This window comes from Engystomops pustulosus, chromosome 3 (assembly GCF_040894005.1).
Source record: "Engystomops pustulosus chromosome 3, aEngPut4.maternal, whole genome shotgun sequence".
NCBI lineage: Eukaryota > Metazoa > Chordata > Amphibia > Anura > Leptodactylidae > Engystomops > Engystomops pustulosus.
In genome coordinates, this window is record NC_092413.1 from 195,342,414 (window position 1) to 195,367,790 (window position 25,377).

Here is a 25,377-nt window from a genome sequence, read left to right on the forward strand (position 1 = left end):
TTGGTGGTTACATTACAGCATCTACAAGGTGGCAACTGGCTTGGTGGTTACAGCATCTAGAAAGTGTTAACTGGCTTGGTGGTTACAGCATCTAGAAAGTGGTAACAGGCTTGGTGGTTACATTACAGCATCTACAAAGTTGCAACTGGCTTGGTGGTTACAGCATCTAGAAAGTGGTAACTTGCTTGGTGGTTAGAGCATCAAGAAAGTGGCAACTGGCCGGGTGGTTACATTACAGCATCTACAAGGTTGTTACAGCATCTACAAAGTGGCAACTGCCTTGGTGGTTACAGTAACTTAGTTCATTCAGTTCTTGTAACAGTATATAACAAAGCAAAGCAGTTCATTTGCAAAATCATAAAACTCTAGCAACAAGTGTAATTAAAAAAGTAATCCGCAAAAAGGGATGCCCACTCACTTGCAATTCCATTGGAGAGACCCAAAAACAGTACCTATGCCCAAAGTCCAATTCATGCCACAACAACAACAGACATTTAGTGTATACTTTACTATCACTCATCACACCTCTACATAAGTAACTACCTACCTGTTACCTGATAACGGCATCCATATTCCTATGGGGAATATTCCCACTAATACAGTATACTACATAACAAAGCCAGCAGTAACAGTTATACACAGTTCATAAGGGGGGAAGTGACAGTCACCTTCAGCTGGTTACCTGAACTTCACCACAATCATATATTACAATCTCTTCTTATTCATTAGTTAAAATATTATTCATTACATAACCAGAAAGGGTTAATTAAAGGGAACCTGTCATGTCACCGAATCATGTGAAAAAGCTGGGGGGGACAAGCCGATTGATGCGTATTTAATGTAGACATTCAATATAACTTGTATCTTATTTAAATCTCTAGGGATTCTGCATTAAAGGGGGGAATTTATTAAAGTTCTCCGCTGATGGACAGGCGCTCGTATCCATTTAAAGCCTCCGGCCTCTTAGACTATAGGGGCCCAAAACCCACAAGAGACTGTAGACCAGGACTGAACTGGTGGAGTCTCCATTGTTAATGCCCCTGCCCACACTCCGCCTTCCCCGTTCCCCATCCGAACCTCCCCCCCCCCCCCAAGACACGCACAAAGTGGCATGCGGGTTACAGAAGCCCAAAATCTGTCAGGGAGTCCCCCAAAGTGTCCAGTGGGTGGTTCTAAGCAGTGATTAACATCTGATAAAGGGAAGACTCCTACGCCCCAAATTCATTGAGATTTAAATGTAATAAAAGCTACTTCGAAAATTTTCACAGAAAAGTATAAATGTATCTGCTGCAGCTTCTGCTGCTCTATATGACACCTGTGAATTAGGTTATATTTTGGTGGGCACAGCTTCTGGCTGCTACAGGTGCCTCCCTGATGTGCCCTATTTTTGCAGGACAAATTAAAGGGTATTTTTAGCTTGGGTATCGAAAATATATCCACAGAATACATCATAAATATATGAAGCGTGAGGGTCCAACCCCAGAGAACAGAACAGGGGTCCACTTACCCTTATTCTTAATGGAAAAGAGAATTCTCCACAGGTGCATGGTCACTCTCTACTAATAGTGCCATAGACGCATATAGACCCGGCTATTTCAGTCACTCCCATTGACCCACTGCTCATGCCCGTCCACTCTCCATTCAAGTCTATGGGAACAACGTAAACATTTGAACATATAGGGGCATATTTATCAGGACCTCTGCGCACCGCCAGTGGTGCAGAGGCCCTGAAATAATCGCAAATGCTAGCTTATTGCTAGCTTTTGCGATTATTTTCCCCAATCCGCCACCTTCACACCAGTGGGGCGTGAAGGGGCGTGAAGGGGGGACGCGGCCGCCCGAGCGGGGGGCGCGGCCGGACGGGAGTGGGCCGGCGCAGGCCGTTACTGTCCCCGCGCCTGCGCACTCGCTGCTGCCGGCGACTTTTCATATGTGAAAAATCGCCGGCTGCAGTTTTTTCTACGCCAGACCCTGCCTGGCGTAGGATAAACGCTGCGCTGCTGTCAGCCCGATACATCAAGAGGCAGATGCCTCTTGATCTATCAGGTTGCGAATTTGCAGCGGCGGGGCGATCATACGCTGGTGCACGAGCGCCAGCGTATGATAAATATCCCCCATAGACTCAACTATTTTTGCTGCTCCCATTCACCTGAAAGGAGAGTAGTGTCCATGCAACTCTGTTCAGCCAAGGCAATCAACAACATAGGTGAGACCCACACCTATCATGTATTTATATATAATTATATATAATTTATATTTAAATCTTTTGGAAATGTCATAAACACTTAAGCTGGGAATACCCTGTTAAAGTAAGCCTGCCATCTTGTATCTATGCATTAAGGAAGATCTAATGGTAGGTTCTTCCTTTTGTCCTCAGCTCTAAATTATTTTATTCAATCCTTGGCTGTTGCCAAAGCTGATACAAACTTCATCTAGCAAATATGCAAATTATCACCAGAGGCCACTGGGGCATGGAGTAGCTTCTCCGGGCTGTAGAAACAAAGGCTACTCCGCACACCAGTAGGCTCTCCTGCCCTGCATTGTTGCCCATAATTGGCACGCTCCTGATCTTGCTTGTGCACAAGCTATAGTCCCGCTACCAGCTTCTTCGGATGTTTGTACGTTCTTGGCTCTGCATACACTCATACCTAACACTGGCACTGAACCAGAAGCTACTGGAAGACTACATCTCGTGTACAAGCACAAGCAAGATCTGGAGTGTGACAAGGGTGGGCAATGATGTGGGACACCAGAAACTACTGGGGAGTAGAGTAGCCTTTGCTCCAACGCCCTAGTAGCCTCTGCCGATCACTTGCATATTTGCTAGATAAAGTTTCAGCTTTGTCAATAGCCAAGGATTAGAGCTGAGGACAAAAGGAAGAACCTGCCATCAGATCTAACTTTCCTTCAACCCCAAAAGACTGTAAAGCTCCATCCAATGGTGGAGCCCAGCATTAATTTCCACATCCCCACAGGATATCTAGAACAATTGTTGTATCAGGATCAGACATAAACATACTATACAGATACAAAAACTCAGGACGGCCATAGATTTTTAGTTACATTTGTCAATAACTTCTAGGTTTTGTGCTCCTTTAATCACAAGCATTGGCTGAATTTGGGGGGAGCAGACAAACTTGCTTATAGACACAAATATATCTTTACCTAAACCTGAATTTGGTAAGGAAATGTAATCTATTGAATCTATTGTAAATATGCAACAGGGGTTATTTACTAAGGGTCACACTACTCACTTTCGTCAGACTTTGCGCCTTTGACAGGTATTTAACAGGGTTTTGTGTTGGGATTGTGTCACACGTGATCGGATTTTGGCGCAGCGGTGCCGGCTTTCATGCAACACAAATTGGGGGTCAAATTTCACATTGTGTCACAAGACAATGCACTTACATGCACCAGGAAGAAGAAGGTGAAATTTGTCAGACCTGAGCGGGGAAGCGACACATGCAGGATACCATTGGGCGCACGATTTTGAATTGCAGCCCAGGGCATTATTGTCAAACTTTTGGTGAACTCCGCGGACAGGGTAAGTAAGTGTGCCCCGAAATATGTAATATAATATATATAAATATATATATATATATATATATATATATATATATATATATATATATATATATAATATTGCAAGACAATGTTGTCCTGAAAAGCTGGTCATCCCAGGACAAAAATGTCCAGGTAACAGAAAAGGTAATACACATTATATATCCAAACTTTTAAAAGGATATAAAATAATAATAATAATAACAATAATAATAATAATAAAAATATCTCGGTATATCTGACTATTCAATATCTGCCCTGAATTCCCCTCCAGCGCTGAGTACTGGAGCAGACACTCCGCTCAGCCAGGACATGACCATTTTCCAATACTGTATATTTAGACTGTACGGTCATAAATACTGTATGCTTCATGTTTAATCGCTGTAATTTGTGCCGTAATGATCGGTAGCTGAGTCACAGTGACACAGTGCACGCTTCACAAAAAGAGTCCCACAGACACTTGTTTTTTTCCTACAAAACATCAAGAGAACTTTTTTTTATTTCAGGTGTGTTTCACTTATGCAGATTCCTACTTACAGGCATATTTCTAAAGTGTGAGGGAGTAGGAGAAAGCTACAGGATAAGATGCCATATATGGTCTTCTAGACACAATGAAGGATGTTTCATTGCAGTGGTGTCAGTTTTCTATCTTTTGAATGTCTCAGAATTGCAGCATCTGATGTTTTGTGACAAATTTGAGCCTTCTTTTAAGTACCAACCCTCTTCACTTTTCTCTTCACCCAACTTACCCAACTTTTAATGTCAAACCAGAAGCGGTAGACATATAAATGAATTGAGAATACAATTTTTAGCTGGTGACAGGTTCTAATTTTATAAATACTTTTGTCCGCATTGTGAATTATTTTAGTACTTTGTATAAGTTTAATTCACATTACCTGGCTCCCTGCCCGCAGCATGTGGTGAGTCCTAGGGGAGGGGCAGCTGCAGCCTGTGTCAATCTCCTTTCCTCCACATTCATCCAGCTCCCTCCCCACTTCCTTTCATTTGAATGGAGCAGACAGGGGAGAAGGGGGATGGTGTGGAGGAGAGGAAGACACAGGCACACAAAGGCTTCAGCTGCCCAACCGACCACCCCACCCATTGGACTCACTACATGCTGCTGGCAGGGAGACAAATAATGTAAGAAAAACCATTATAAACTACTGAAAAGATTCTGACAAAGGCATTTTTGAAACCAACATAGCATAAAGTATTGGAACCCGTCACCAGCTAAAAATGATATTCCTGGTAAAAAGTTTGCTTTTAAGTAAATCTACCATCAAAATCCATCATGACAAACCAGGGACACTTACTTATAGATCCAGACACCGGGACTGTAATAATCTTCTTATATTTGTTATCCATGACCTTCTTCTTTCAAAACTCGACTTTTAAAATTATGCTAATGAGCCTGTGATCTGGTTTTACAGTTGTTATACTGCAACAGTGCCTGGATCTACGAGTAAATGTCCCTGATTTATCATAATGGATTTTGATGATAGATTTCCTTTAAGGCATAAATTGACACTATTCTGCCAGTGGCGGAAAGATAAACTTTAAAAAACGTAACGTAACCTTTTTACTAAATAATTGTACCACATCCCCTCTACACACCCAATGTTAGGCCTCAGTCTGTGCTTAGTGCTCTGTTTAAGCTGTGCTGGACCACAAAAGTACGAGTTCTTGAGGCCAATTAGAAAATACCTTTAACACCTCATGTGCCAGATTGAAAACTTATTTATCAACTTTTTTTAAACCAGTCTAACAAATCTGATGTGCAAAATACACTAAAAGCTCTACAAAAACACTACAAAAACTGATATCAACTGAGTGATAAATCTACCCTAATGAATCCTAACCAACAAATTATCAGAAATGTCTTAGGTAAAACTGTAAAACTGTAAAGCTTTCATTTTCTTAACAGCTGTTGAAAAATGAAAGCTGAGCTCTGATTGGTTCTCCCCCAATGTGTCCTCCCTTGCTCTAGATCTAGCCTGTGCCAGATCTCCTTCAGCAAACACAGAAACCAAATACAACTCCAAACCCCTTTGAAATGGCAAAGTGGTTGATAGGAGGTGACAGATATTGTTGAATTAAGACATAACCAATGGAAAACCAGGAAAAAAATAGTTTCATTAACCTACAGCGCCACCACAGGGGAAAGGGAGCATTACACGACACTTAATCTAAATACTGGGGGATAGGAGAGGTCCTCCAAGAGACTCTCATTGTACCCATTTTCCAGTATGGTCATGACCTCAGCATCTTGGATCTGGAGAATTTCCAGTATATAACAAATATATGAAGTTTTTTCTTTACAAAACTAGACAACCACATTCAGTATTTTATCATTGCCTGTTAAAATATTTTTAATAGATATCATCGTAAAGTGCATTTGTTTAGCACTGTTGTCAAAAATAAGCCTCAACAAGCACATTATTACCCTCTCGATCCCCTGTATACACCATCAGAAACATTCGGAGGACTCTCATTTTCTATGCTGAGCCTTCGATCGACTCTAGTTTGTGCATCATGATAACTCTGATTTATCCTGGATTCCTATACAAAGCAATAAAGACGTCACACTGTATTATATTCCTTGATTATAAGGAATAAAATGTATCAGTCCATTATTTGTGTTATCACTGCCAATCGGCTGTTAAGGAGTGGTACCCCCATATGAATAGGAGGGACCTCAATAAAGACATTGGTGAAGTATAGAAAAGACAGATGGCGTACATTTGAGTCAATTTGTTGAATCACCACACAACACAGATCATTTACCATCTGTTCCTCTCTAACAAGGACTGCCTTGGAATGGGACCACAGACAGAGGGAAGCAAATTATCTATGACAAGGAACATTTCTCTTCTTCTGTGAATGCCATGACTACTATGGAGCCCTTCATTCAGATATTCAATGCCATCACACTCACCCCCCTAAACATACTGTAGAACTGAGCCATAATGAAGGACTAATGAGAACGGGCAACACAATTTGAACCAATAATATTGAAGATTTTTTTATTTATTTACATAGCAGAATATTATTGTGTCCTCCTGTCAGCCTACCAAATTACGCTACAATTTGTCCCCATGATTTGGTTCAAAGCTTTCGAAAATTTGTGTTGAAAGGTTGTTCCCATCCTATAAAATGTTGACATATTACATGAAAAAAAATTTTTGAGTCTTACCAATCGGGTGGGGATACCAATCAAGTAAATCCATGCAATTGTTTGAAACCAATAGGGGGTTTCACACAGTATTGGAAAAGTCCCCCACACCCATCTAATGATTTTGATATAAGAAACCATAGATAAATAGGATATTGCAACATAACCTTCCCAAAGGCTTTTAACTGTATTGGCATCCACAGGGTCCTAAAACAATTTAAAACCGAAGAGAGATGCTGTGCATAAGGAGAGACTTCAGACCAAAGTTTGCTTTGGGGTTCAGAAATGCTAAATCTACTTGACCCTATGGGACCCATTGATAGGAAACGGGCCATCACATTAGTGATTTTGAGAGGGTTTGTCATGAAATCATAGCTTATCCAAGTGATGGGAACAGTACTTTAAACATTTTATTTATATGAGAATGCTCCTTGTCATAAGGCCTGAATTTATAGTATACAAGGAAGTCACCAGCTCATGAGGACTCTCTTTTGTTAATCTGAGTAGTTACAAAAATTGCTTCATGCTCTGGAATACCTGAGACCTGAATTTCTTGGCCAATCCATTATTTTTTATAGGAATTGTGTAATGCTCCATTTCCCCATGGTAGCTAGACATGGGAATTGTACATTTACTGCCAGATCCCCCTGTAGGTTACAACTGATTGCTTGTGGTCCCAGCAGTGGGACAACCTCTACTTATAATTATGGAACCCTTGTCCAATTTCACATCTTAGGTCATAACCCAGTGATACTTTTCTGAAATATTATACATCTAACACAGAAGAAACAATGCAATGCCAAGAAGACACCTCTAACTTCTAGGGTGACATCTTTAAGAATACTGTACCAATAACAATGATGGTGACACTACAATTAAAATGTTCTTGTCTAATCCTGGGGTCACAGGGTTTCTAGTAATTGTAGAAGAACATTAGAGCTGATACAGTTTGCTAAGTGGTTGATTTGGCACAAATATGCAAATTTTCTGCAATCAAATCAAATTCAAATTTTCTGATTTGCTTATGACAAACCAATGTTGCTCCAATCGTCCTGGGAATCGCTATATGACCAACTGTAGTTGTCTAAAACACGGATGTTTTTATAAAAAGTTGTTCTTGTTTCGTTCATTTACACAAATGTTTTGAATAAGGTTATGGTTAGCGTTTGGATAAGGGTCGTAGAAAATGAACAAACCTAATTAGGAGTCTTCGAGATCTAGAGGGAGTTATGTAATGATTTCAAGAAAAAAAGCAGCAACTTTCATTCAAACGGATTCAATTTGGACCTGAACCAAGTCTTCTAAAAGAGTTGGTGAAGCTTCAGTGAATCTTGAATGATTTGATCATCTCCAGTGATATTATACATGGTTCTTATAGCATAGTGGATGAGTCTAATACTGGTCATAAACTAAGTTTGACCTTTAAAATACAAAATTTTAAAGGGGTTATCCGAGAGTAGCAATAAAATAGGGGCGGGCTGGGGGATTTAAAAAATAAACTTTTACTCACTTCCTATGGTGCTCCTGATGTTCTGTGCTGAGGTCCATCGGATCCGGTGCCCCTGTTTGTTTACGCTCGTGGAGCTTCCGACTGTCCTGTCCACTTCCATCCTTCACCATATCCCAGCGTCTACAATGCTGAGAGATAGGGACGGATAGGCCACCTCTGCCGGCCCAAAGCTCCCCATGCGCAGCTTCCGTGTCCCCGTAAACAAACAGGCACACAAATCAGACGGACCACAGCGCGGCATCGACGGAGGAGATGAGTACACATTTATTTTTTTTAAAAAAGCTCACCCCGGCCCATCCCCAATTAATTGCTACCCTCGCATAACCCCCTAATTATTACTAATTATGACTAAACCATAACAATGTTTTTGAGATTATTTGCAAAAACATTTCCTAACTATATAAGCAGCAATCCTCCAGTATTTTTATAACGTATATTTTTCCTCCAAATAGTCATAAAAGATTTTTTCGAAATCTGGAGCAGGAATTTCCAAGTACTTTTTATTAGATTCCCAGAGGTTACCATCATCATCCTACAGACAGCCATGATCTGAAGTCTACAGTGTGCAAATGCGACACAGATTAAAGAGTATAGAGCCTGCCGATGGCCTCGGAAGAAAACCACAAGGAATATAAAATTCATCCAGCTGCCTTGCTCTATTTTTGGATCTCTCCCGCTGGAGTCTCTGCTGCCAAATACTGTCTTACCCATTTTCATGACACTAATTTTAATCCCCATTTTCTGATTCTCGTTCCCTTTGCAGATTTCAGGTACAGTTGTTGAAAGCTACACATTTTATTCCCTTTCTATTCTTCTTTTTCAAAAAGTTGCTATGAAATGTGTACACCGGTCCAGATACAGGAGGTATACAAATCTCGATTCAAGCCAGTGGGGTGTTGGAAGACTAGGACAAGCGTACAGCACTGCCTCTGACGTCAATGCACATTCCCAGCGGATACTCTGCTTCTGGAGCTCACTTCCACGGATGCACCTTGGGGAGACAATTATCCCTATGGTTTTCGGTGTTTACTTGTGTTACCAAGGCAAAAGAAGAATAGTGTTGTGTTGTGAAACAGTCATATGGAGAGGGACCCGGATCACGCAGGGACAGGTTTCTTTGAAATTATGAGCTGAAATATTGTCATGCGGGGAAGACAGCCAGCTTAAAGGGAAATTGTCACCTTGGAAACATGTGCAATCTGTGGGCAGCATGTTATGGAGCAGGAGGAGTCTGGGATATTTATATATAACTTGTGGGAAAAGGTTAATTTTAACTCCAATTAGATATCTGCTTCATTCCGGGTTTATAGTCCAGGGAACGGTACTGCTCTGTGATTGACACAGGACTCCGAAAGAGCGCACCGGACTCCTCAGTATAGAATAAGCAGAGATTTATGAAAGTTATATTAAATATTGTACATTTCCATCGGACAGGCTCCCTTTATTAATGCTCTGAGTATTGACGCCAAACCTCAAGCCCTGAAGCGGAACCACAGACACTGCACCTTATCTCTGTCCAGACGGCAATGATAAGCTAGATTGTCAGCGTGATTGATATGCTCCGATTCATATAAGTAGACAAATGCAGAAGTCTGCTTTCCATGCACAGGATGATATACCATGTATGCAGAAGGCAATACGGTCTTCTGGGGGATATTGAGTTAATAGATTTCATTACTTTTTGTATGCACCCCATAGTTCTATAGTAAAGGGTTTTGTATATGTATCCATTGAGTAAGATGTGGACTATATGATAATGAGTCCCTCTGTTACCTGGGCATACAAATTATTAGTTCAGCAGTAGACGTCTTGAGCATACAATGTATCTGTCTGTGTACAGGATTGCATGTACCCCTACCTACATAAACAGTATGGGCACAGAACATCACTATTACTCCAATCCTGTATGTATGGGAACAGCACAGTACTATTGCTCATATCCTACATATCTGAACACAGCACAGTACTAGTCCGCAGGAAAGAATTTGTAGGACTGTGTTTATATCCATATAGGTACAGCATAGTACTATTCATATCCTGCATATATGGGCAAGGCACAATACTACTACTCCTATTCTATATATATATGGCAATACTACTATTTCTATCCTGTTTATATATATGGGCACATAACAGTACTACTACTCCTTTCCTGTATATATAAGCACTACTACTCTGATCCTGTATATCTGGGCACAGTGATACTACTCCTATCCTGTATATATGGGAACAACACAGTACTACTGCTCCTATCCTGTATATATGGGAACAGCACAGTACTACTGCTCCTATCCTGTATATATGGGAACAGCACAGTACTACTGCTCCTATCCTGTATATATGGGAACAGCACAGTACTACTGCTTCTATACTGTATATATGGGGACAACACAGTACTACTACTCCTAACCTGTATATATAAGCACATAATCACATATACACAGAATCTTGTGTATCTGGGCATAGCACTGTACTAATACTCTCATCCTGTATATACGGGCACAGAACAGGGCTACTACTCCTATACTCTATATATGGGCACAGCACAGTACTTCTACTTCTATCCTCTATATATGGGCACAGCACAGTACTACTACTCCTATACTGCATATATGGGCACAGCACAGTACTACTACTCCTATCCTGTATATATGGGCACAGCACAGTACTGCTACTCCTATACTGTATATATTGGCACAGCGCAGTACTACTAGTCCTATCCTGTATATATGGGCACAGCACAGTACTTCTACTCCTATCCTCTATATATGGGCACAGCACAGTACTACTACTCCTATACTGTATATATGGGCACAGCACAGTACTACTACTCCTATCCTGTATATATGGGCAAAGCACAGTACTACTACTCCTATACTGTATATATGGGCACAGCACAGTACTACTACTTCTATTCTGTATATCTAGTTGTCTCTTCTAGGGAATTGGACTGACCTCTGTGATCCATTCACTTGGCCCACTAATGTATTACAAACAGCAGGAAAAGTAAGTATTAGTTCTCCCATAATATCTTTCATTCGTTCTAAATTATTTCAACTCTGACCTCTGTCTCAAAAACACTATATATCCCATTAAATAATGCGTGTGACCCTTAAGTTTACAAAATCCTCGGGATCAAAATTTTCAAAACTTAAAGGAACAGCAGTGACTCATTGGAACCAGCCTGACATATATAGTCATTGTATACTCTTTTATCAACCTAACCAGCAAACCTTCTCCTCTGACATGTCCCTAGGGCCGATCCTGAAAGGGCTGCTTCATAGAAAGGAATTCTCAGCTACTCAAAATCTCAAAAACTAGTGGAAAATCGAAAAGCAGAACCGCTCGCCTATCTTTGCTGAGCTTTGACTGCTTTCAAAATGTACTGAGGCACCTTCAAAGAACTCAAGCTACATGTTAAGGGGTTGCTTTTAAGGAGGATTTTCCTTCAAAAAGATCCTTCAGAAGGCGATTTGTATGAATTTACTAAGAAATATGCTTTTATAGTAAAGCCAAAAAACTTTTATGAATAAATAACCTCTTCTAAATACTAAATACATCTGTGCAGGCCCTCGTTACAGCACCGGCTCGGCAAGAACATAGAATACATACAGATGGAAGAGAAGTCTATAGAAGGTGCTACGTGTATTATTGTATAACAGACAGTAGCAGTAGAGTCCCCAGTATGTTCTCTTTATATACCGATGCTTATGGAGATATAGTGTGGGCACCATAGCAACAGACAGAGAAAAATGTGCTGCCGTCACCTGGGTATACCCACTGAGACAATGATGGGAGTTGAGGGCTGAAATGAGACAATAGGAGACAATAGGAGTAGATCCATCTATTTGACCCCAGCCGATTGAGACAATAAATTTCAATGTGAAAACATGTTAGTTTTGGAAAATCCCTTTAAATCCATGTGACTAATAGAATAATATGAATAAATGGATAAGATGATGATCTATCGGATATTGAATGATATTGTCCCGTGTCTATAGCTTTGCTCCCATTCAGGCCATAGACCGGGTCCTGGTGATGTGCAAAGAGCTTTTATACATGAAGTTTTTGTGCCCGTTATGGGTTGTGGCTGCACGGAGCAGGACTCATTTTCCTTGTATTCCTAGAAGCTAGAGTCATGCCCAGCACAAGGTAAAATTTAATAGTAAGGCACGTGTTGGGTGCGGGTACATGGAGAGGGTGCACGGACTGTGCCCTCTCTATAGCAAGTAAGTCTTTGCTGCAGTGTGAAAGTACGAAGTATGAAGAAGTTATTAGCGCCAAGAAGATGGCAAAATTTTTGTACAGGAGGTTTTAAATTTTGTAAATGTATGAAAACATTATAAAAACTATACAAATTTTGGTGTCCGGGTGATCGTACCGAACCAAATGCGTTTTTTTCAACATTTTCACTGCATTTATAATTTTTTTCCCGCTCCCCAGTACATGGCATGGAATATTCAATACCATCACTATGAAGTGCAATTTGTTACACAGAAAACAAGTCATCACACAGCTCTGTACATGGAAAAATAAAAAAAGATTTTTGAAGGTGGGGAGTGAAAAATGGAAATGAAAAAAACAAACAAGGGCCAGGTCGTTAAGGGTTAAAGTGGTTTTCTGGGCTAAAAATCTTGATGAATGAGCTTTATCAATATCAACAAGTTATCAATATCTGTTTAGGTGGTCTGACTCTTGGCATCAGCACTGATCTGCTGCTTCATCAGCCAATGCACAGAGGAACGAAAATACAACCTACAGCTCCTTCCTCTGTGTTGTGGTCACACCTGGTTACTGCACATCACTTGAATGAGAGTTGAGTTTTCATTACTATTGTAAGGATCATCCATCAATATGTTTAGCCAGTAAAAACCCCTTTTAAGGTTTTGCTATGTTTGTATGATAACAGCAATGTACTTGAGGTTATATTTATTTGATTTGCACACATTGTTACTCATAAATTACCATTGTCGGGCTCTGTCTGCAGACAAGAAAACAAAGCCAATGTTCTGCCCCATTCTTGCCCTCTAGACTCTTCCTGGACTATCTTGTATATAATGATACAATACAGAAGTCGTACTTTGAAACACAAATAAGCAATGTTAAGGGTTAACTTTCTCGCCATATTGCTTGATGGTTATTCACAGCAGGTGCCTAGATGAATGATGAGCTAAGAATGGTACAACACATAAGAGCCACCAGACATTGTGCGATTCTATAGTCTGCAGAGGAGATGTATAGCGGCCGCCGGGCTGAGAAGCTGAAATACATTAACCCGTAACCTGGATAATGTAGAAGAATACGTGTGAGTTATACAGCTAGAATAGCACGAGGCTCATCCTAGGCATGTCACCTGAACAGAACCAGAACATCACTGGCAATGAGGAGAAAGCGAGACGCAGTAATATGGGATCTGCTGAGTAATATATATATATATATATATATATATATATATATATATATATATATATATATATATATACAGGCGGTCCCCTACTTAAGGACACCTGACTTTCAGACCACCCCTAGTTAAAGACAGACCCCTCTGCCCCCCTGTGACCTTTAGTGAAGCTCTGTGGATGTTACTATAGTCCCAGACTGTAATGATCAGCTGTAAGGTGTCTGTAATGAAGCTTTATTGATAATCCTAGAATAATAAAATATACAGTCTCGACTTACATACAAATTCAACTTACGAACACACCTATGGAACCTATCTTGTACGTAACCCGGGGACTGCCTGTATATATAAACACAGTATATGTGTGTCCTCAAATGGAAGCACACACACATACTGTATACAAATAAGTTCCTATATTGTATATATAAGTATATATATTGTATGCACAGGTACTGAGTCACAGTCATGTATAAATTAGAATCAATGAAACATGGAGCGACTATTCCTTCCATAGAGGAGAAACCGGCAACTACCAAACACTTATGACATATTGTGTTTCGATAATGTTCATTTTGTAGTGTGACAACTGTCTTAGTAATAAAACAGCACATCATCCGCACTTTAGCTCCTTCTAGTGGTGACCGAGGGAATACAGAAATCTCCAATTCAACTTGATGTCCACAACGTACGGTACATAAGGGATTGTGAGCTCCATATCGTGAAAATGAAGCCATAACAATAAACTTATCATCATGAAAGGAGAGAAATGACATAGTAATGAAAGTTGTATGTTGACAGCAACAATGATGTCTGATGTGATCCAATCAATTTTTAAAAACTTTAAACTCTGGTATTGATTTTCAGCCTTCTATATAACAACTTGCTCTCACTTCTGTCTTTTCTCACCTGATCAAGTGATATATCCTGGATATATAGTTATCTAGTTTATACGGTTCAAAAAAGACACTTGTCCATCAAGTTCAACCAAGGAAGGGAAGGGATTGGATGAGGAAGGGATTTAGGGGAAACAATTCCATATAACATAACCGTAAAAGGCATCTAGACCCTTCTTGAAGCTCTCTGCTGTTCCTGCTGTGACCAGCGCCTGAGGCAGGCTATTCCACAGATTGACAGTTCTTATAGTAAAAAAGCCCTGTCGCCTCCGGTGATTAAACCTTGATTTCTCCAGACGGAGACACTGCCCCCACGTCTTTTGAGGCACGTGAGTCCAGAATGATTTTGTTTTTACTTTTATGTAGAGGAACAGATTAAACTCTGTTTAATCTACTGATTTCTACATTTCTTGCAGGATCTCCTCTCTCCGTTGTGTGATTCCATCCTCCACCACCACATAATGTTCTCTCCTCCCTCTTTCTATTATACACACTCTGTGCCATATAACCTTCTTCTCCTGTAAACACCTGTTGTGGTCTACAGTCTATCTGCCCTCTCTGAAGATTTGGATACTCTTCTCCGGTCATCACACTCATGTTTAGACATATGGGAGGACATTTATCAGTGCTTCAATGGCAGTTTTCTGGGGCTGCAGGTTTTTAAGCAAAACATTGCAAGATCGGGCCAGCTAAGTGCCCCGATGGATACATTAAGAGGCTTAGACCGCCTGGACGGGGGAGTGTGACCTTTAAATTCCCCCCATGGTTCTTATACTTGCTAAATAGTGGGCTGACACGGACCAGATATCTACAAAAACAGGGCAAATTCTATGTACAGGCCTAACAAAGACTCCAAAGAAGCAAAATTGTGGGCAATTTTCCCCAATCGATGACCTATCTTTAGGTCCAACACACGGTGCTCCATTAATAACCTGTTTGAAGAGCGCTTGCATTGAATAGTGGTTGTATCTGGTATTGCACCCAAACCCATTGACTGGTATCAAGCTTTGTGAGGGATGGACATTCCTGAAGAGTAAATTAGCACCCACCGGGGCATCAGGAGGTGCAATGATCCCCACCGATTTGAACTGGTTGTCCATTTTTATAAAGGACAATCGGGAAATGAGCAATAAAATAGCTAGAAAATTCAGCTGTACATAACAAAGTGTTAAAAAGATGCTACAAATATTCTTCTGATCCCCCTCTCTGTTTAGCGCTGGAAAATAAAATAAAGTGATTTGTGAAGTGTAAATCTCATAGTCAGATGCTGTACACCAGTAATCTCCTATCAAATATGACATTTACTTTGAATGACTGTACTTATTGTAGTTATAAAAGACACCGGGCCCACGACTGATGAACTATTCCCTTTACAAGCTCATAGCCCACTCTCTCTCGTACAATCTCCTCACAGATCTGAGGGGGGCTCTGTATTTTTTTTAAGGTGGAATCACTGAAATGAAGACCAGATGTAGCTGGTGTTGGATTGCGATCCGCTGTCTAATATTTATGTCGGGAATGCGATGGTGATGTCTTATCAGGCTTCACCACATTTTAATAGTGCAACACCACCTGCCGTGATTTATGTCCCGAGGCATTGCTGTGAAATTCAGAAAATGTTGATGAAAGCTGTAGATTTGCCAAATACACACAGAACGTATTTAACCGCTGACATTTATTTTTACAAATATCTGATTAATATTGCAATATGAGATAGGGAAACATGGTCTAAGTTCTACAACGATTCATACTCTATCCTTGACCTCGTTAGTTGTTGCATTGTCCTTCAGATTAAAGGGAACCTATCAGGGACTGTCGGAATGCTAAACTACCCACAGGTTCTCGTGGTTCTTTGATTTAGTATTCAAAATATCCCTATACAAACTCTATCTGGGGTCGCAAATTAAAAAATCTTTACCTTTTATATATATATATCTGTCTCCCGCCTCTCGTGGTGCATGCAGAGGTTTTCACTGATGAGTGCTTCAACTTGGCCATGGTTGCTTGTTAAATTAAATTGAGTTGTTCATTACTAACTTCAATGATCCAATATAGAGGTTCTGGGAGTATTAGATATGAATCCAATGTAATTCACCAGCCTCAGTTATAACCCTTTAAATCTTGTGGGTGGAGCCCTAGCTTTTGTAACTCCCTTCTCTCCTCCCCTCTCCATGAACGTAGCTGCTTTGACTCTATTCTCTCTTTCCCTTCTCCATGAACATAGCAGCTGTGACTCTATCCTCTCCCTCCCCTCTCCATTAATGTAGCTGCTGTGACTCTATTCTCTCCTTTCCCTGTCCATGAACATAGCAGCTGTGACACTTTCCTCTCCCTCCCCTCTCCATAAACATAGCTGCTATGACTCTATTCTCTCCTTTCCCTGTCCATGAACATAGCAGCTGTGACACTTTCCTCTCCATCCCCTCTCCATAAACATAGCTGCTGTGACTCTATTCTCTCCCTCCCCTCTCCATGAACGTAGCAGCTGTGACTCTATTCTCTCCATCCCCTCTCCATGAATGTAGCTGCTGTGACTCTATACTCTCCATCCCCTCTCCATGAATGTAGCTGCTGTGACTCTATTCTCTCCCTCCCCTCTCCATGAATGTAGCTGCTGTGACTCTATTCTCTCCCTCCCCTCTCCATGAACGTAGCAGCTGTGACTCTGTCCTCTCCTTCCCTTTCCATGAACAAAGCAGCTGTGATTCTATTCTCTCCCTCCCCTCTCCTTGAATGTAGCTGCTGTCACTCTATACTCTCCATCCCCTCTCCATGAATGTAGCTGCTGTGACTCTATTCTCTCCTTCCCCTCTCCATGAATGTAGCTGCTGTGACTCTATTCTACCCCTCTCCTCTCCATTGAGCTTCTATGGACAGAAGCCAAGAGATAATTCCTTATATATTTCAGGGGGAAAACAGATAAAAACAGAGGGAGGGAGAAAAAGTTAAATATTTGCCACAAGGTTTTACCCCATTAACTACTAGCCCAATCAGGTAGGGTATGAAATGCTCTTTCTCGATTTTCCTCTTTTATGCAAAATCTCAGCCCTTTACCTTTAAAAATAAGAATCTTGTCTTAGTGGGAATGCCCCTTTAAGTAACTTCTTACATTCAGTCACAGATATTTTGGGATCAAGAACAATGTATCTTCATTGATTACTTTTAATATATTCAAATATATTATTCTAATTATAATATTTATTATTATTTTAGACATATCCATGAGCAAAGCATGGACTGTACAATAGTATTTACTGATTTAGAGGGCAGCAATGAATCTCAATAATATTTTTTTTCCTCAAGAAATGACCGCATCTAGGTAACTCTTAGGGGAAATCTGCCAGAACCGGAGAGCTCTTAATTATTTCAACGTAAATCTCGTTAAGTGTCATCCATGTGAAATAACAAGACCATTATTTGTCTGAGACATTTATGGGGCCAGTCAACAACCATATATATAGATGAGTGAATCAGCGAGGACTTGCGTTGTCAATGTAATTGTTTTATGTGTCATTTCCTAAGTGACTTAACCTTTCAGTCCAAGGTTCAGATCCTAAAATCACTGATGTACATTTTTACAAAAATATTCAAAACAATTCAAGTTACTTTACTTTAAATGGGGACATGTACTTTACATGAATATGCAAATCATTTTTCTAGGGGGCGGGACATAAAACTATGCATTTAGCACTACTTTAAAGAAGACGGCTGCCAACACATCCTATAGTATTTTAATTAGTAAGGAGCGTTGTGACATGGAATGAGTTTTGGTTCCGGATCTATTTGGAAAGAGCTGATCAGTTGGGGGTGTCTAGAGGTTGATCCCAACTGATCTGACATTGATTACCTTTCCTAAGGATAAGTCATCAATATCTATCATTTAGAAAACCTTTCAGGAGGACCTTTGACCACTTCCACCACCATCTCTAACTCTGTGCATCCTTAGGTAAGTGTCTCTCCACTGATTCCGTGTAGTTATTGGATTTATTTGATCTCAAGTTTCCACCATTTCTGAGCCTTCAGTGTTATTACTTTTAGCAGCCAACATAAGGTTACCTACTGTCAGGTGAATGGTGCCAAGCCAACTTTTTACACCTTCTCCCCACTAATTCCATGTAGTAGTTGTATTTTTATCTCAGGCTTCCACCATTCTTTAGCAATCACTAGTTTTCTTATCCAACACAGTAATAAGGCTTCCCTCTGTCAAGTGGGTGGTATGTTTCTGCTCCAGCCTTGGACTTCCCACCTGACAGCAGAAAGTCATCTCCAATGTTACTGATTCCCGGGGAAAGGCTATAGAAGAAAAACTGCAACTGCACCAGAATTAGTTGAGCAACTTTTATTTAAAGGAAATCTACCACCAAGGCCAAGTAATGGAAACCAAGCACACTTCATAGTTAGTGTGTGTCCCCTATGGCAGGACCTGCACTTGTTTTAGCTTTTTATGCCCTTGTTTATACAAAAAAAAAATCCCTGAGGGGTTACATGGCTGTTAATTGAGCCTGGAGCCCCTCAGGCTCATTTGCATAATTTTGAAAGCCTTTTTTGTAAAAACAAGGGCACAAAAGCTAAAAGAAGAGTGGATCCTACCAGAGGGGGCACACATGAGCATGGGAGTGTTTTTGGTTTACAATCCTTCATCCTGGTGGCAGATTTGAGGCATAGTGGTAGAGGTAGAGAAAGTTGAACCTTAAGTTTTGCAGGTAAAAGATGCCCACACGATGTATGCCAGCCGTACCGTAGTACTCTCCATAGTAATATTTGGTGCTTGGCACCGTATTCCGGCAAAAGATCGGACATGTCCTATCTTTCTCCCAGCTACGGAATGGTACAGTGCGCACATGTGCTGCACCGTACTGCTCCCGTAGGGCGCCATGCATCCATTGCCGTGTATGGGGGACGTATATACGCTGTATATAGGTCGGCCATATATATGTCCTCCATACGTTCGTGTGATTGTAGCCTTAATTATTTTCTCTAAAAGGGACCGTCTGGATCACGGTGAATTGCATGGATCCAATATATGGAATCTATCGAATATTTGGTAGGTACACAGATATTCTCTGTTACGAGAATCAGCCCATGAATATTCATGGCAATAGAACATCTATGGGAGTGTGATATAGGATTACACGGCCTTGTACAGTATGTGCCTAGACTCTATCATTCTCAGCTGGTTAAGGATGAACTTACACAATAATTCTTCCAACAGATATTCTCTCGGCACCATTTATAACTATTGTCTATGTGAATCAATTGCCATATTTCCATTGAAATATGAGAGTCCCCTCTCTCCCCAGGCAGGATGTATCAGTAAACACAATTTTTCACTTACCAGCAACAGCTAATAGCGTTAATGAGTAAATTAGACGTATGCTCCCTGGACTAACCACCCTCGGCAGGTCCATTGTGGAGCGATTTCTCCCTATTGCCACCAATTCAATACCTAACATTCCCACAATATGCCTAATAGACTAATTAAAGGCGATTGTGTAATTATTATCACTGAGATAAACACAAAAGGGGTTTTGTGTGTAAAGCAGCGAGAAAAGAGGTTTTTATACAAGACAGAAAATGTCGACTTGGTTCCATCTTTAAGATTCAGGGATTATCCGCGCTCCTTAATGTCTGTTTATCGAGAGGAATTGACTCTTTATTGCACTTTGCAGAATTTTTTCATTTCAATTTTAAAATGCTCTTTTGATCGGAGAGAAGGAAAGACAAGTAGGACAATAACAATGATGTACATATTAAAGATTTGTATAAATAGAAATGTGTAAAGAGGGTATAGGGTTAAAAAGTTATTCCCTATGCACAGGAGGGAAGACAAGCAACTGAACATTGGGCGTCCCATAAGATAATAAAAATGGTGGTATCATCACTCGGGCTAAATGAAGCACTTACAGTCAGCTAACATGTTTATTGTAGATAGGACACTATGTACAATTTGCTTAACCCCTTTGCTCTATAACATGCTGCCTGCAGATAGTATGCTATGAAGAATCTGCTCAGCTCCTCCTGTTCTATAACATGCTGTCGGCTGATAGGACATTATGTACAATCTGCTCAGCTCCCCTGCTCTATAACACGCTGCCTGCAGATAGTATGCAATAAAGAATCTGCTCAGTTCCTCCTGCTCTAAAACACACTGTCGGCAGATAGGACACTATGAAGAATTGTTCAGTTCCTCCTGCTCTGTAACATTCTGGGCACTATGTATAACCTGATCTGCTCCTTCTGCTCTATAACATTCTTCCTACTAATAGGACACTATGCTCAATCTGTTCACTATGTTCTATAATATGCAACCCACGTAAAATCTATTTAGCCTTTCCTGCTCTATAACATGCTGCAAGCACATAGAACTCTATATACAAATTACTCAGCTCACTCTGCTCTATAATATGCTTTCTGCGGACAGTACATTGTCTACAGTATGCTTAGCTCCTGCTGCTCTATTACAAGCCCCCTGCAGATAGGACATTGTGTACAGTCTGCTTAGCTACTGCTGCTCTATAACATGCCTCCTGCAGAAAGGGCATTGGCCTGCATTTACTAAAAAGATCAGTCTGTACTATATGCAGTTTGCCTGTGTATATCGCAGGGGGCGCCATATTCAGGATGTCTGGCGCACGTTCTTCATGAAGCGCTCCCTGCACTGCTCTGGCATAGTGCACCATTTTTTGGGGGTGCACCATTAACATGGGGCGTGCAAGACAATTCTGTCGGATTTTGCATAATAAATCTGGTGCACGGTCCAACTGATAACTGGAATGCCCCCGTCTGTACATAAATTTGTGTCACATGAAGAATAGCGCAGCTGCGCCACAAAACGCATATGTGGCGCGGACACTTCCTAAATACCTGTACAAGCAGTTTGAACCTGAAAGAACGTGCAAAGTCGGACAGAAAACTGCGCAAACCCCTTAGTAAATGTGCCCCAGTGTGTACAGTCTGCTCAGCTCCTCCTGCTATATAGCAAGCTGCTTCCTTATCTATACAAATCCAGCATACACAAAACATGGAGGCATCTTGTATTTGACATGATTTTTTAAAAATACTATTGAAAAGTTGTAGCCAATCTATAAAGCTCTCCTATACGTTCCTACACTTTTGTGGATTACCGACCAGATCATTGGTCACATCATAATAAATACATTAGAAAGGTATCCCAGTTTCCACCAATAAATGTAAGGGTGCTTTCACACGATGCGTTGCGTCACGTTTTTTGATGCGTTTTTTTGACGGATTCCATAGGCGTCAGCCTTCATCACATGCGGAGGTTACATTGTGTTTCCACTGCATTTACTAAAACGCAATGTAACCTCAGCACGTGATTAAGGCTGAAGCCTTTGGAATGTGTCAAAAACGCATCAAAAAACCTGAAGCAACGCATCGTGTGAATGCGCACCTAATTGTTGGTATAATGAAAAGTACCAGTACACTTTCTATATCAATTCCTTCCTGTTTTCAAGATCTCTGCTTGTTGTCATTCTATAGGAAGCTTCGGGGTGTGTCCACACGTTTAGTTTTTCAGATGGAGACAAAAGCAGGTGTGGATGAAAATGGGTTGAGGCAAATAATTGAGAGGTTCTGCTCCCCCTCCTATTTCTACTCCACTCCTGGCTTGGGCATCAAAAACTGCATCTGAAAAACTGTGTGGTCGCACCTGAGAAATGGAGATTTGCCGAACTACATTGCTGTCAACATGGCGTTTAAAAAACACATACATAAACGTGATGTTAACACATGTGCTAACATCGTGATTGCACATGAGTTTCTTAACACTATGTTAACATGTGTACTAACATATTCGTTTTGTGAACGCAATGTTGACACCAATGTAATTTGGAAAATCCCCTTTTTTTAGCTGATGCGTTTGAAAACACATGTGAACCGGCAAACGCATAATAACATGTAAAACGCAAGAATTCAGACACATCCCCAAAATGCCACAAATGTCTTGTTTACTTCCAGTGGATAGAAACCAATCCCTGGTCATGTAATGTCACACAGGTGCACGGCTCATTATGTCCCTGGTCATGTGATGTCACACAGGTGCACGGCTCATTATGTCCCTGGTCATGTGATGTCACACAGGTGCACGGCTCATTATGTCCCTGGTCATGTGATGTCACACAGGTGCACGGCTCATTATATCCCTGGTCATGTAATGTCACACAGGTGCACGGCTCATTATGTCCCTGGTCATGTGATGTCACATAGGTGCATGGCTCATCATGTCCCTGGTCATGTGATGTCACACAGGTGCGCGGCTCGTCATATCCCTGGTCATGTGATGTCACACAGGTGCACGGCTCATTTTATATACCTGGTCCATTATGTCCCTGGTCATGTGATGTCACACAGGTGCACGGCTCATTATATCTCTGGTCATGTGATGTCACACAGGAGCACAGCTCATTATGTCCCTGGTCATGTGATGTCACACAGGTGCACGGCTCATTATATCTCTGGTCATGTGATGTCACACAGGTGCACAGCTCATTATGTCCCTGGTCATGTGATGTCACACAGGTGCACGGCTCATTATATCTCTGGTCATGTGATGTCACACAGGTGCACAGCTCATTATGTCCCTGGTCATGTGATGTCACACAGGTGCACGGCTTGTTATATATCCCTGGTCATGTGATGTCACACAGGTGCACGGCTCGTTATATCCCTGGTCATGTGCTGTCCCACAGATTTCTTTACACAGGAAGTAAGCAATGAAGCTTCCTGTAGAATGACAGCAAGCAGAGATCTAGAATTGAAACAGTAAGTTAACTTTTAATTATGCAATTATATACTGGACAACCACTTTAATTCTTCCATGAAGAGATGATAGAGTATTTTGCTGACACAAACTATATAATAGAGTATTCAGACCCATCATCCATGTTGTCTCGGAGGGTTCCTTTATTGTACAGGTGTGTCTTATCCTAGTGTATGGACCTATATTACATAGTGATTCACCTTCTGCTGAAAAAAGGCCACCCCAATTTATGGAAGTAATTTTCAAATACCGCAAAAAAAAAAAAAATCTGCTGTGTGTGAATGAACTGTTATACCTTAAAGGACATCTTCTACCAGGATGAAAGATTGTAAACCAAGCACACTGACATAATGGTGTGCGCCCCCCTTTGGCATAAGAAACTTAAAGAAGAGCGGATCCTGCCAGAGGAGCAAACACCAGTAAGTCAGTGTGCTTGGTTTACAATCCTCCATCCTGGTGGTAGATGTCCTTTAATAGTAATATAATCTGGTGATCTATACTCCATACACACAGCGCGCTTCCCCCCCGATTCTGCTCTCACCAGACATTTCATGATGATGGCCACATGGGACACATCCCGCCCGTTGCATCCTCTAGTGACGCCTTCTGCTCTGAATCTGACAAGCTATTAGTCTCATTGCAAAAGTCAATCGCCTGGGAATCTATTAGGATATCACAATGATTTCCGTGTAGCTTTGCCCCAGGTCAGTGGAGACGCCGTCAATATTGCAGGAGGGTTTATATCAATACTCATATCAATACTATCATATCAATGCTATATCAATGCCTGGAGAAATATCATTGCATAGGCTCAGTTGTATGGGCCGGAGAATACTCACACCTCTTATCATGTGATATATAGTATATAGCAGCGGTGGCGAACCTATGGCACGGGTGCCAGAGGCGGCACTCAGAGCCCTTTTTGTGGGCACCCGGGCCATCACCCCAGCGCACCAGACAAGACTCAAAGAATCTTCCTGCAGTTCCAAGCAACTTAAAAGATGCTGCTTTCAGTCATATTTTGACTTAGTTCGCTACTTGGGACTGTAGGAAGAGGGAGAATTAGAAAGGGTCGAATTATTTTTGGAGTACCTCCTGCTGGCCCCACGATTCTCTGTGTACAGAGGGAAACTGGAAAGAAGCTAAAATGATGAAAATGTTCCATCTTTCTACTATGTTGGTGTCCTATATGATTGAAAGTTGTTGAACAGGGAGCAATAAGTTACTGCTTTAAGTTTTGGTTGGCACCTTGCGATAAATAAGCAGGGTTTTGGGTTATGCAGTTTGGGCACTCGACCTCTAAAAGGTTCGCCATCACTGGTATATAGAGTACACATAGTCTACCTACATATTTTTATCTAGACTCTTAAATACATTTTAGCTAATTTTGCTTATTTTCCATCCAGTCTTTACTTTAGCAACATCTCCGCATGGGGGCCCTAATCATGGGTAATTGTTGTTCAATTGGCTACGATAGGCAAAGCGGGGAGTCTATTGTTCCCTCTATTGTTCGGCCATAGCTTCAGGCTACTTTCACACAGACGTATGCTCGTGTGGCAATAGCCCAGGTAAGCAATACAGCCGCATGCTGGAGGGGTGCGAACTAGTCACCCCTCCCCAAACTATAGCAAGGCATGGCACCCATCCGCAAACTCGGGAAACGATAGAGCATGTTCTTTCTTTTTCCTATGAGCGGTACAATGGCACGCGTACGGTATGGTGGCAAACTTGCGGCCGGATATACGACCCCGCAATGGCAATGTAAAAGGGGCCTTAAACTATATTGGCATCCGAGAACGCTGATACAATTGAAAGGAAATCTACCAGAGCCCATCCTTGTCATAGTGTCTGGGTCTGTGTGTGTTCTTGGTTTATCCATGCTTGATGTTGAGGGTAGATTTTCTACCATCCAAGCAGTGGGATACATGTGAGCGCTACCGAATTCCCCAATTCCCAAAACTTTATTCCAGAATACAAAGGTGTCCCACTAACCTCTGGGCACCTTATGCAGTTACAAAGGATAAAAGTGAAGGGAGACATACCCAAAGTAACACAGAGGGG

The 25,377-nt window shown here is 41.2% G+C and overlaps 1 protein-coding gene across 8 annotated transcripts in view; it reads right to left on the reverse strand.

Moving 5' to 3' along the window:
- Window positions 1-25,377, reverse strand: part of MYT1L (myelin transcription factor 1 like) — a 325,893-nt gene that overhangs the window by 287,118 nt on the left and 13,398 nt on the right. The window lies entirely within an intron of this gene.